The 14353-nt window shown below is 46.2% G+C and overlaps 1 long non-coding RNA gene across 1 annotated transcript in view; it reads left to right on the top strand.

Moving 5' to 3' along the window:
* The first annotated feature begins 207 nt into the window (after positions 1 to 207).
* LOC125945939 (uncharacterized) overlaps positions 208 to 14353 on the top strand; it is a 52240-nt gene continuing 38094 nt past the window's right edge. Inside the window, exon 1 of the long non-coding RNA XR_007467241.1 lies at positions 208 to 390. This is a non-coding gene — a long non-coding RNA (uncharacterized LOC125945939). The remainder of the gene's footprint in view (positions 391 to 14353) is intronic.

The raw sequence follows: 14353 nt of genomic DNA, 5'->3' as shown, positions 1-14353 counted from the left end.
CATTGTTCGCGCCATTCAATATATCGCGAAATGAAGACACGCGCAGAGCTGCGCTCAAATTTCGTATTAAGGAGCATGGCAATCATCGGTGAATATTGTAGTATTTACCAGTGAAACAGACAGCCACTACGAAAGCAAGATATGTTCGTGATATCACCGAGCGCACGTTGCTTTACGACTCGTATTTTCCTTCTTTGTTTCAGAGCTGAATGAAACGCGAACTTCAGTTTGCGGTCCCAACAAGCAAAATTGCGAGCCAGCTCTATAAGAGTCTACAAAAAATGAAGAAGGTATGGTTGTTAATAGTGCTGTCATTATCAACGTCCGTTTTGCATCATGCTTCGGCCAGGTACTGCGACTATAAGGAGAGCTTACACCGCTTTTGGAACGGTGAGTTCCCTTATTCTGATTTATTCAAACCAAATCAGACCCTCTACTGCGAAGACAGGAGGGAGAAAGAACGTCGAATAAGAGGAAAAGCGCAGATTTTAACCGCCGGAGCATGTACACCCGTTAGCAAAAGTATACAGACCAGGGATTGCGCGAAAAAGCCGATTTTTTCCTCTGCCTATGAACGCAACTTGAAATTGAGGGCTGCAGTCAAACTTGACACTGCGAGCTTTTCAGTGTAATCATCAATGCAAGTTTATGCTTGTAAATACGAAGACATTCCCATTTTGCGGCCACCCTGTGGTCCGTATACTTTTGCTCACGGGTGTACCTGGCCTGCTATACCCCGCATAGGTTTTAAGGGGAAACACGCACAAAATTCATAAAAGGTTGTATACAAGAAATAATTTATATATACCATAAAATTATAACGCACTTCTCAAATCACGCGACGAGAGCGACCGCCAAAGTTCCCTATAAAGTCCAAGTGCGATAAGATCCTATCGCGCTTCGCGCACTGTGTGCTTTAGGTTCGAGTAAAAGCGCGTGAGGGTGAGACAAGAAAGATGGTGGCTTCACAAGTGCCGTCTTCCCGCGCGAGCAAAGGGACAGATAGGGAGGGGTCGAGCTCGCGGTAACGCGATCAAGCGCGCTTCTCGGCCGTGGCTGCAGATGACTGCAAGTGCGGCTGAGCGCTCACGCAGCCGCGCACCCTCTACTTTAGAGGTCATCTGCTGCGTGTGCAAAGAGTGGGCCTGCCGAGACGGCGTGGCATTATGTAAGCTGTCTTCCCGCATGTTTAGCACTGGAGTAGGTTGCGCAATCTCTAGTTTGGGAGACCCGTTGACTCGAGAGGCCGACGAAGCATTAGCTCCCCACTGCCGGCGCTTTTCATGATGGCGTCGTGCCAGTGCGGGCGACGCTATTAGCCGCGGGGATCGGAGTGGACGAGAAAGCGTGGCTGGCTTCGCTTAATTCGTACAGCAGATGTGAAGATATCGTCGACGTGGCATGAAACCGTATCATTCGTCGCCGACTGTCAAGTTCAGCAAAATGAACTGTTTTCTCATTTCAAGTTTGCTTTTTTTGATAGCCCGATAATTCGGAAAATTTTGCGGCCCTGCCCCGTGTAAGAAAAATCGCTCGGCGAAAAAAAAGTCGAATTTCAATACAGCGGAATTTCGATATAACGAAGCATATTGCTGATTTCACCGACTTCGTTATATCGACGTTTAAGTGTATTACCGTGTATATTGTACACCAAGGATCATTCGACGTAGCAGGGTCTGTTGGCTTCATTGATTACTGAGGGAAAGCTGAAACTTAAGTTTAAACTTAAGTCCAGTCTATGGAGGCAATTGTGGCAATGATTTGTTCTTGCCCAAGTTGTTTCCTGGATTATTGTCATCGAATGTGAACGGGCTGTAATACGATTTCGTAAAAACGTGATTCGTATCGAAATGCCTCCTGTGCTTGGCAAGTTCACTTTTGCAAGGTGTGGGACCGAGCAAGGTGTGCACATCAACATCATCTGTGACGGTGCGCATAATTCGACCGCGGACAAAGGACGGACCGGCATTTGACTCTGTGGACAAGTCCTTATCTCCGTCGAGCCTTTCCGCCCTTTTTACAGTCAAGCTGTTAACGGCTAGGTTCCAGGAGATCGCGTCCGTGGGCCAACCGTCGTGTACAACAATTTCGGCTCCATGCGCGTGGTGATTGGACTCCATGTGCGTGGCGGTTTCCCACCAGTTGTGCCTTAGCACATGTGTCAAAACGGATGATGGAAGGCCCATTGTTATACCCATCACCACCGCCGATGCCTCGTTCACAAATGTCGCGATACTCGGCGGTGGCACGTCCCACCAATCATTGTGCCGCTTTGTCTCGTGACGTAGAGATCGCGCTGTTATCAGCAGTCGCCCTTTGGACTCGCTATGGGACGGATGCTTGTTTAACTACATCATCCAGGACCCTGACGGTGCCGTGCAGTGTGCCGCGGCTATGAACGCTATGGCTCATGCGCTAGTCTATGACGATGGGGCGGACTTGGCGCAGCAAACGCACTACTTGGCCATCGCGCCGGGCGAAAACACGACGCCGGTGTCCTTGCTCTTAGGCGAACATACCGAAATGTTCAATATACTCAGTAATGATAATATATAAGTTCGCTATAGCAATATTCACTGTAGCAGACCCACCATAGTCACAGCTTCGCTGGCATCCATCTTCACAGTAGTCGAAGGGCTCTGAATTTTTCTGCTGTCGCGCTCTGCACATCATTTTCGCTTCAGCATCAGCTTGTTCATTGCCTTGTTCATTGCAACATGCCCAAATGATAAACTTTTTATATCAAAATGACTGTTAGTGCAAACGTTGCGCGCGTTGCGCCCATTTTCCGGCAGACGCGGCACGTGGCCCTTCTAAGTCCACTCCGCAACGTTTGGTGGCCAAATTCGAGACGACCGGTACGGTAAACAATCAGCCAACACCCGTACGTCAAAGAAACGCCGGATCGGCCGAGAGCATCGCCGCGATCTACGAAAGTGTGCAGGAGAATCCGAGGCAGTCAATTCCTCGCCGTGCACAAGACCTCGGCCTTTCGCAGACTTCAACTTGGCGAATTTTGCGTCAGGACTTGGGCCTACACCCGTAGAAGATCCAACTGACCCAGGAGATGCTCAAAGTTAATGACCATAGACAACGCCGTTTGTTCGCTGAGTGGGCGTCGGGCCGTTTGGAAGAGGACACCACTTTTCGCCGAAAAATCATCTTTAGCGACGAGACGCATTTTCGGATGAATGGCTATGTTAACAAGCACAATTGCCTTATATGGGACGACGCCAACCCACACGAGATTCCCCAGCTAGCAATGTATCCACAAAAAGTTACTGTTTGATGTGAATTTTGGCCGGCGGCGTCATTGGTCCGTACTTTCTTGAAAACGACGTTGGTGAAGCCGTCACCGTCAATGGCGAGCACTACAGAACGATGATAACTGATTTCTTTTGGCACAAATTGAACGATATGGACACGACATGTGGGTCCAGCAGCATGGCGCTACGTGCCACCCAGCGGACGCCCCGATGGACATTCTGCATGAACGAATTGAGGCTATGGTTATCTCTCGCAGAGGTGACGTGGAGTGGCCACCAAGATCGTGCGGTTTGACCCCGCTAGACTTTCTCTTGTAGAGTTTCCTGAAGTCGCATGTCTAGGTCAATAAGCCGCAATCGACCGATGCCCCTAAAGTCAGCATAGACCAGACCATCCCTCAAATTCAGCCGTATCTATGTGGCAGAGTCATTGAAAATGGGACCACTCGGATCCGTGCCATCGTGAGAAGCCGCAGCAGGCATTTCAACGATGTTATATTCCGTACATAATGGCATACATGGGCCTTTCGAATAAAAAAAGAATTTGGATAATACCTCACTTATAGCTTATTTTATTCCATTTCATTCGTATGTTGTATAGCAATAACCATTCGTATCTTGTATAGCAATAACCTACACAATAATTACAGACGGTATGCTATAAGCATGCTCATAGACATATTATATTGGTGAAGTACAGTAACAGTCTCTTTCTGAAACATTCGCCGAAAATAAATATCACACATAATTGAACTCCGTACATAAGAGCTCATTTCGAGAACCTGATTTTTATACTATCACCCCAGTAACTTCGTAGATACAATTCTGTCGCAATTCGTGAGCATAGTGCACTGTAGTGATAATGGTTTATTTGATCCGCCTATATATGCGTGCACAAAATACTGAATCAGTCGATATGTGGGCGAGGCAACAGCAGCGACGGCAGTATGCTCATCCGCACTCTGCTTTTTGCCAAGTCTTCTGCCCTGCTGATCGAACCATCTACTTCGCTGCGCCGGTTGTAGAACCCTGCGACCTACAATCTGGCCTACATGTTTCACGGAAACTTGTTCAGCACGTGGATTGCTTCTGCTTGAGCCTGGACAGTTCTATCTCCTTGATGAAACCTCGAGACAGCTCCTCTAACTGTCGAAGGCGGTTCTCAATCACCACCGCCTCACCTATCGACATTGGTACAGCCTCCAGACGAACGCAATTTCACGGGCACGTGTTCTCCACGTCGCACCGAGTCACGTGTCCCAGTAGGAAACAGGTCGCCGCAGACACACTCTTCGGTACCATCTAGTCCGCCTGTAAGCAGGCAGGCCGTGCTATTCGACTACCACAGTGCTTCAGCTTATCCACAACAACCCGGAACTTTGACCTCGCTGGATTACGGTGGCGGCGTTCGTGTCCGGCGAGACAACGTTGACGACACAACGTCGTTCCATGGTTTGTCTAATTGCGCTCCAAGCAATCCGTATTCCTACGTCATCGAGTCGTGTGCCAAGAGTTGAGGCAAGCCTTATCCTCACCAGCTCTATGTCCAGAGGCACGTCCATTGAGCTATGCCGACGTGGTCCGACGTCCTCCCCCTTCACTGGAGGTACCGCCATTTCAGCCACGCACCGTTCCCGTGCCGTGGTGGCAACGGGGTCTGTGCGACGACCTCCTGTCCGCCGTACTGACTTATGGAGCACGGCCGACCGTCGACCACTATGTTTCCACTGCGGGGAACCTGGCCATATTGCCCGTTACTGTCCCTATCAAGATGCTGGGGTGGGAAGATTTTCGCCTGCCGTTTCTCTGCGCGTTGACGACTGTTGTGCCCCGAACCGTGATCACCTGTCGACCAGCCAAGCACCTTCACCATGTAGTCGCTGGCAGTCCCGGTCACCAGTACGTTACACTTCCCCAAACCGCCAGAGTTTCATTGACGTCGTCAGGGCTGCTCGTTCCCCTAATGGCAGCGACCTCGGGGGGCAAGGTTGCCCAGTGTCGAGACGCCAAAAATACCCCGTACGCTACCCACGAAGACGATATGACGACGACGAATACTAATGCCGACGACGTTGCCCGTGCCAATCTCAACATTCTGATAGATGGACATCACGTCACAGCACTTGTTGATACTGGCGCAGAATTCTCGATCATGCGGCAAGAGCTGGCCGACCGCATTCGGAAAGTGAGGACGCCGTGGACCGGGCCACAAATAAGTGCCGGTGACCAGCTAATGACACCAACGGGAACATGCACCGCTCGAATCCACATCGGTGATTCCAGCTTTGTTGCCACTTTCGTCATTCTCCCCGACTGCTGCAAAAACCTCATCTTGGGGATGGATTTTCTGCGAGATAACGGCGCCGCCATAACCGTTCCGGAACGTATGGTGACATTTTCTGCAAGCCTCTATGTCGATACCATTCATGACGGGCAACATGAGCGTCTGCGAATCTCCGACGATGGGACCATTCAACCGCGCTCCTGCCGCCTTGTATCTGTCTCATGCCAGAAGCCCTACCATGGGAATCTGATCGCGGAGCAAATCGTTGCCCTATTGCTCACGCAAGGCGTTTCGATTTCTAGAGGCGTACTCGACATGACTCATGGGCATGCGGAAGTCCTTCTCACGAACTTCAGCAACGAACGCCGTCACGTCCATAAATGCACCGCAATTGCGTACTGCGGCGACATCACCCAAGTAAAAGATTGTTTCACTGTACAACGTCAAGAAACGACCGTTCCGGCCTCGACAGGTTTGTCTGTCGACGTCAGCTCCACCTTGTCGCCTTCCGAGAGACAGCGCCTCTTAGAGCTGATACATCAGTTCGAAGATTGCTTTTCCACTACGTCAAAGGTCAAACAAACACCACTGACCAAGCACCGTATAATCATGGATACCACTGGCGTCGATTACACAAAACCTCTACCCTGTAGATGGAAAGGAACGTGAAGAGATTCGAAGGAAGTGACGAAGATGCTCGAGGATGACCTCATGCAGCCTTTGAACAGTCCCTGGACGTCACCCGTGGTCTTGGTCAGAAAGAAAGACGGCAGCTTGCGCTTCTGCATCGATTACCGCAAATTAAACCAAGTCACGAAGAAATACGTCTACCCGCTGCCACGCATAGACGATTCGCTGGTCATGCTGCGGCATGCACGTTATTTTTTATCAATGGACCTACGAAGCGGGTATTGGCAGATGGAGGTCGATGAGATAGATCGTGAGAAAACTGCCTTCGTGACTACTGACGGTCTCCAACTCCGACGCAAGTACTATTGGCCAAAGGTACCCGCTGCTGTGAAACATCATGTACAAACGTATGCCGACTGCCAAAAGCGCAAACCACCTACCGGCAAGCCTGTAGGTCTCTTAACTCCAGTCGAGGTACCATTCTCCTCAGTACCTCAACAAAGTACGTACTCACTACTCACCAGGAAAGCCTTTCGCCCAAGTTGAATGGACTTCCTGGACCCATTTCCAACTTTTGCAGCAGGCAACAGATGGATCATTGTCGCAACCGATTACCTGACGCGCTACGCAGCGGGGCACAGCAGCCGAATCAGCTCATTTTTTGATCGAAAACGTCGTCCTTTGGCACGACGCCCAAAAGTAGTCATCACAGACAGGGGAACTACCTTCATTGCAGAACTCCTTCACTCAGTTCTCAGAATCAGTGGTACAAGCCGCCGGAATACAACCGCATATCATCCGCGGACCAGCGGACTAACCGAGCGCCTTAATAAGACCCTCGCAGTACATGCTGTGCATTTAGGAAGACGTGGAACACAAAAACTGGGATCAAATTTTGCCTTACGTAACCTTCGCATACAATACCGCTCGACAAGAAACTACTCGAATGACACCCTTCAGCTTGGTCCACGGTCGCGAAGCCACGACGACGTTTGATGCTATGCTGCCGCACGAGTGTGAAGACGCACCTACCCACGTTGATGAATTTACTCAGCGCGACGAAGAAGCCAAGCAGCTTGCCCGCGTACGTACCTGTCATCTGCAAGACCAAGATGCAAAATGGTACGATCTTCGACACAGGTCCGTTCTCTACACTCCCGGTGATAAAGTATGGGTTTGGATGTCCATACGCCATAATCTATAAGAAGAGAGACTTTAAAGAATTGAAGAATTATAGACCCATTAGCTTGCTTTCAGTATTGTATAAAATATTCACCAAGATAATTTCCAATAGAATCAGGGCAGCACTTGACTTCAGCCAACCAAGAGAACAGGCTGGCTTCAGGAAGGGATATTTTACGATGGATCATATCCATGTCATCAATCAGGTAATCTGCGGAGTACAATAAACCTCTCTATATGGCTTTCATAGATTATGAAAAGGCATTTGATTCAGTAGAGATACCAGCAGTCATAGAGACATTGCGTAATCACGTAGTACAGGAGGCATACATGAATATCTTAGCAAACATCTACAAGGATTCCACAGCCACCTTGGTTCTCCACAAGAAAAGTAGAAAGTTACCTATCAAGAAAGGGGTCTGGCAAGGAGACACAATCTCTCCGATGCTATTCACTGCATGCTTAGAAGAAGTATTCAAGCTCTTAGGCTGGGAAGGCTTAGGAGTGAGGATAAACGGACAAAGTCTCAGCAACCTTCGGTTTGCAGATGACTTTGTCGTATTCAGCAACAATGGAGACGAATTATAGCAAATGATTGAGGACCTTAATTCAGAAAGCGTAAGAATTGGGTTGAAGATGAATATGCAGAAGACAAAGCTAATGTTCAATAGCCTGGCAGGGGGACAAGAATTCAGTATCGCCAGTCAGCCTCTAGAATGTGTAAAGGAGTACGTTAATCTAGGTCAATTACTCACAGGGGACCCTGACCACGAGAAAGAAATTTACTGAAGAATAAAATTGGGTTGGAGTGCATACGGCAGGCATTGCCAAATCCTGACTGGGTCGGACCACTGTCGTTGAAAAGAAAAGTGTACAATCATTGCATTCTACCGGTGCTAACATATGGGGCAGAAACTTGAAAGTTAATAAAGAAGCTCAAGAACAAGTTAAAGACCGCACAAAGAGCGATGGAACGAAAAATCTTAGGACGAACGTTAACAGACAGGAGGAGAGCGTTGTGGATCAGAGAACAAACGGAGATACCCGAGATTCTAGTTGACATTAAGCGGAAGAAATGGAGCTGGGCAGGCCATGTAATGCGTAGGATGGATAACCGGTGGACCATTAGGGTTACAGAATGGATACCAAGAGAAGGGAAGCGCAGTCGAGGTCGGCAGAATACCAGATGGGATGATGAAGTTAGGAAATGTGCAGGCGGAAGTTGGAATACGCTAGCGCAAGACAGGGGTAATTGGAGATCGCAGGGAGAGGCCTTAGCCCTGCAGTGGACATAAAATATAGGCGGATGATGATGATGATGCCGCCGTCATGGACTTTCCGAAAAAGTGATAAGACGGTACAGAGTGATCCAACGCCTGAGCGACGTGACCTAGGAGGTCGTTCCTGACAGTGAGAATAGCTCCAGTCGGCCGCAAGCACTTACCTGAAGTTATGTATGTGGTGCAGATGAATCCGTATCTGTCGAACTAAGTTTCGTTTGTTCTTTTTGGTTGTTTTTTGTTGTTTGATTTTGCGAGTGTTACTGTTCTGTGCCTTTGTACACCGCCCTCATATGCTTAAGTTGCGTATCGGGACGATGCTTCCTTCGAAGGGCCGCAAATGCCGCGCCTGTACTCCGATGAAGAAAAGGACAATGCGAATATGCATGAACGTTTTTATCAAGGCGCAGTGAAGAAGAAAACGCGGTAGCGCGCAGTATTAAAAAGGCGACCTGCTGCTGTTCCTCTTGATCAGTGCTCTTCGACCTCTGTTTTTGACGTTGCGACAATATTATTAAGGATGAATATCACGGCCAAGGCAAACAATGCCAGTGATTTTTACTATAATGTTATGTGAACTAACTTATTGTGAAGTAACCCTAGAAAATTCTGTGCTGCAATTTTTCCTAACATAAATTCTAGCAATACTTTTTTGGTTAACAATGTGCCCTCTGGTGATCTTAAGTTAATCGCCACTGCAGTTAAAGCGCATTTCCAATCTCTTTTCACAATAGACAACCGCGAAATTCCTCCTTACTGCAGTGATGTGCATCCTCTTATTGAAGATGCTTTTGTCTCTGAGGATCCTTAACGTTGATATGAAAAAGAGCTGCGGCCCAGATGAGATTCCCAATACTTTTCTGCGTCGTTATTCTCTTTAGTGGTATCGCTACCTAATGCTTATACTCAGGAAATCGCTATGGAAAACAGCAATACTTATTTCGTTGCATAAATCTGGCGACAAACAGTGTCTGTCAAATTACAGGCCGATCTCTCTTACATCCTACTCCTGCAAAATGTTGGAGCACGTACTACACAGGCTTATTTCTGACTACCTTGTTAATAACAATATTTTATTTCACTTTCAACACGAGTTTCGGTGTGGTTACAGTACTATTACTCAATTGATAGAATTTAGACACGACATTGTCCGTGCGCTTGATTTAGGTTACCAAATTGATTCCATCTTTATCGACCTCTCGAAAGCTTTTCATACAGTTACTCACTCTAAACCTTTATGCAAGCTTGACTCGATATTTAGAAATCCCTCTTTTGTTAACTGGATCGCTAGTTTTCTCAGTGGCAATTCACAAAGCGTTTGTTTCAGGAACACTAACTTTTCTGCTGTTGACGTAAATTCCTGTGTATCGCAGGGTTCTGTACTAGGACCATTCCTCTTTTTGCTGTATATTAATGACTTATCTTCTAACATACGCGGACGACTGCGTGCTTTACCAAACTGTAAACTCACCTAAAGATCATATTCTTCTAAATGATTCTTTAGACAATTTCTGCCAATGGTGTAAAACCTGGCAAATTACTATAAATTTCAAGAAATCCGTGGACATGTCATTTTGTTTCCACCCACGTTTCCTTATGCATTTAACGGTTGTGCACTGAAGTGTCCAAATATACATACCTGGGTCTTTATTTTACTAATAACACGTCATGGTCTCATCATATAAATTATATTGGCCACAAAGCACTTAAAAAGCTGGGCTACTTAGGGCGTATACATTGCGCACAGCTCCTTTAAATACTAAAGTAGTCACTTACAAATCAGTTATCCGGTCACTTATGGAGTACGCCTGTGTGCTATTGAATCCACATAAGAAATCGGACACCATGAAGTTGGAAATGGTTCGGAAAAACCTATCCGGTTTATCTACCGTCGATATGAGAGGAACTTTTCTCTTTCTTCTAAGCTTTCAGATGTAAATGTAACAACTATCAGCATCCGTCGCAACATAGCATTCATTAATTAACTCATCGAACACTTTTTGACTCAGCACATACATAAAATTTGTGGAACGTTCCTCATCTAGGAGGTCTGACTATCTTAATATTGTACCATATCGGTCGCGAACTGAAGCGTTTAAGTATAGTTTTTTTTTTCCTTTAACCATTGAATATTGCAACCCGCCGTAGTGGCTCAGTCAGCTAAGGCGTTGCGCAGCTGAGCACGAGATCGCGGGATCGAATCCCGGCCGCGGCGGTCGCATTTCGATGGAGGCGAAATGCAAAAACGCCCGCGTGCTTGCGTTGTAGTGCACGTTAAAGAACCCCAAGGTGGTCAAAATTAATCCGGAGCCCTCCACTACGGCGTGCCTCAAAATCAGAACTGGTTTTGGCACGTAAAACTCTAGAACGAACGATTGAATATTGCAACTCTCTGCCTGGTGCTATTCCTTCCTTTCCGTCGGACGATTTCTTGCTCAAGCTTGAATGGTATTGATCTGTCTTTTGTGTTGTTTGTTTTTTTGCTCTCGGGCTGCTTATATTTGCACTTTGTATACGCTCTACAACTGTATAATTCCCCATTCATGCCATAGCCCTAACAGGGCTGCAAAATGTAAAAATTAATAAAAAATAAATAATTATATAATATAACAAGAGAAAAAAATTAACAAGATTACCACGTGGCATCTATATACCTACTGAGGCAATCACGTTGACACAACCTCCAAGAATTTTCACTCGCATAGTGCAACCACCTGCTGCTTCACACGTTCCCTCCTTCATACCTTCATTACCTAAGCGATCAAGCTATTTGTAAGTGCTTCAGCTTGGTTTGCTGTGTAGTGGTTTACGACTTCTCGCCCGTTTTTCTTTCCTACTTATTTTAACAGCGTAGCTGTTTAAGCCGGCCGAAAGTCCATGATGCGTCGGAAAAAATGTGGGCCGATCCTGGTGGCTGTGCAGAAAGGGTCCAAGCGCAATGGCACATTCTCCGGTGAACTAGCGAAGCTGAGCGTGGCTTAGTCTAGCTAGGCATGGTTGGGACTACTTAAGCTTAGTCAGTCATCGATAGTCAATCAATAGCCAATCCATAGCTAATTGATAATCGATCAATAATCAATAAATTCCGTAAAATGATGGGGATAACTTGGCAGTGCATATACTAGCCTGAATACGTGACCAATACCTTGCGATAGCCAATTGATAGCCATTCAATAGCTAATCGATGATCAACAAATTATCAATAAATTCCGGGAAATGCTGGGGATGACTTGGTAGTACATAGCCTAGCCGAAATACGTGCCCAATACCTTGCGATAGCCCATCAATAGCCATTCAATAGCTAACCAATAATCCATGAATAATCATTAAAATCCGGAAAATTCTGGAGATGACTTGGTAGTGCTTTGCCAAGCCCAAAAGCCAGGACTAGCTAGGTGCCCATCAGCTCCGCTGTCTCTTTAGCATTGCACCTCCAGCGCAAGCTACGCTAATTTTCTTTTCAATTGGCCTCCGCTTCACCGAGGACGCTCAACCGTGTTTCCAGTAGATTTCAGAAAATATTATCTACTGTGTTGACTCTCTTTTTGAGTCACTCAATCAATCAAATAATGTATCGCACTACAGCACCCGCTGTTCCGTCAAGCTAAGTTCTGCCTTTCTTACACTAATTATTCCACTGAATAATGTAACGTGTTTATTTTAGGCAGTAAAACATGAATGCACCAAATGAAAAGCTACATTATAAGACGCAAAAATTGTAGCTACAAATTATGTCACAAACTAGAGCATGTGTTTAAACATTGGGCACATTGTCTGGTTCAAGAATATGAGCGAACATGTCTTCCTCTTTTGAAATCAGGGGCAGGTCTTTTAGCACGTTCAGATCGAAAACAATGAATCTGCCAAAGTTTTTCACAAGGCGACGAATCAAATATTGCCACCAATATCGTTTGTCTATTTCTTTGACTCTAGGTTCTTCCTTGTTCAGGAATGTTTACTTGAGGGACGGAGAAAACCATTTCCCAAGATACCGTTGCGAGAGGTGGGAATGCAGTGACGGATATATAACGGTAACAGGGTAAGACACTAATTTTAGAGTACTTGGATTTTTTGTGCGTAAACCACTGCATCATCATGGCGGATAGGATATTTCAACGGCTGGACGTTGTCCACTTTCTTGAGCATTTATGCTTATTTGACTGTAGCTTAGCCCCTGTAGCTTTCCCTAGCAGCAATATTTGTATTAGAATTGACACAACGTGGTCAATGCTTGCTGACTTAGCGGCTTTCTCGTTGTGCTGCTAAGTCCCAAGACGAGCGATTAAGACACCGCTTTGGTGGCCGCATTTAGATGGGCCGAAATGCAAGGATGCCCCTGCACCGTGCACTGAGGGTACGCTCAGGATCCCTAGGTGGTCGAAATTATTCTGGAGTGTCCCCCTACGGCGTGCCTCGTAGTGGTTTTCAAACCATGGTTTTGGTGCGTAAAACTCCATCATTTATTTATTTATTATCAACGATTGCGAATCATCCAATAAACAACATGGGTTACGCCGTACGCGATCTCATGAGCCGGTAACATGCGCACCTCCAGGTTGTCGTATTGTTCACTTTCGCCTTTTCGTTCCCTAGAAGAATCGCTGAAACCGCATTACTCAATTGTCCTGTAGCAATATCATAATTCCAACAAGAGCTTAGGTGTATTCGAATTTTTAGTGAAATAAATAATTAACCACGGATGTGTATTTTGTATGCACATTACGTTTTAACTAAAGCACCCAAGAACGTGCAATGAAATGCTGGCACAAATGAAACATTTTGTTTGGTAGTAAAATAATCGAGCATGCTGTTCGCAATCTTAGAACGAATTATAATTTTAAATATACACAGAAAGTTGCCAAAAACGATATGTCGCTCCTAGTTTCCATGATACCCAGCTTCGAACTACACATGGATGCACTCAGATTACTGTGTGTAAGTCGGCGATTTTCGGTTCTTCACAGTTATCGCTTAAAATCGCAGTCCTTATATCATGTAGGAAATTGCGTTTTCTGGTTAGTAAAGTACAAGCTAAAAAAAGTTCATGCTAACAAGCGGCGCTGCTTTCGCGGCCACGAATGGAACGGCAGATATGTGGTGAGAAACGACAACTGCAAAATGTGGCGAGGATTGGTGACTTTCATTGCACGGCGGCACACTTGAGTGTTTTTTTTTTTTTTTACGCGGGAAATTTAGAGTGAATTACCCGAGTTTTGTGGTTTCACTGTGAGATAATTATTGTCCTGCTTCCCTAACCTGCGATACAGTAGTGGTGCAGGTCGAGGCATCTCTCCTTTATGCCTCTCTCACTTTCTGTCCTGCTTCCCAAATCAAAAGCAGAAGTGTGTCTGCGGAAGTACGGTTAACTGCGTGTCACGCGAAAAAAAATCATCGGGTTAAAAAAAACTTCTTAGCCTGGCGTGACAAAGAACGCATTCACTCGTATACGGCTAAAGCATTTCAACAGGAAATACCGAAAGCACGTAGTTAATGCCGAAATAATTCCAAACTTCGGAAAACGCGCACCCCATGAGTAGCTTCATAAACAAAGTATTACTTTCTTGCTACTTGTCTTTCTTCCGCCACTTCTGACAGACAGTCGCTATCGCACTCGCCTACGACGATTTCTGGCTTGCTGTACATTCTTTATTTGGCGCGTGGGTTTTATTTAGAACGTGAGAAAGAACAAAGAAAAGACAGTGAGGTGCTTC

Source organism: Dermacentor silvarum, chromosome 5, assembly GCF_013339745.2.
Source record: "Dermacentor silvarum isolate Dsil-2018 chromosome 5, BIME_Dsil_1.4, whole genome shotgun sequence".
In the NCBI taxonomy this organism is placed as follows: Eukaryota; Metazoa; Arthropoda; class Arachnida; order Ixodida; family Ixodidae; genus Dermacentor; species Dermacentor silvarum.
This window is presented reverse-complemented; position numbering and strand designations above follow the sequence as displayed.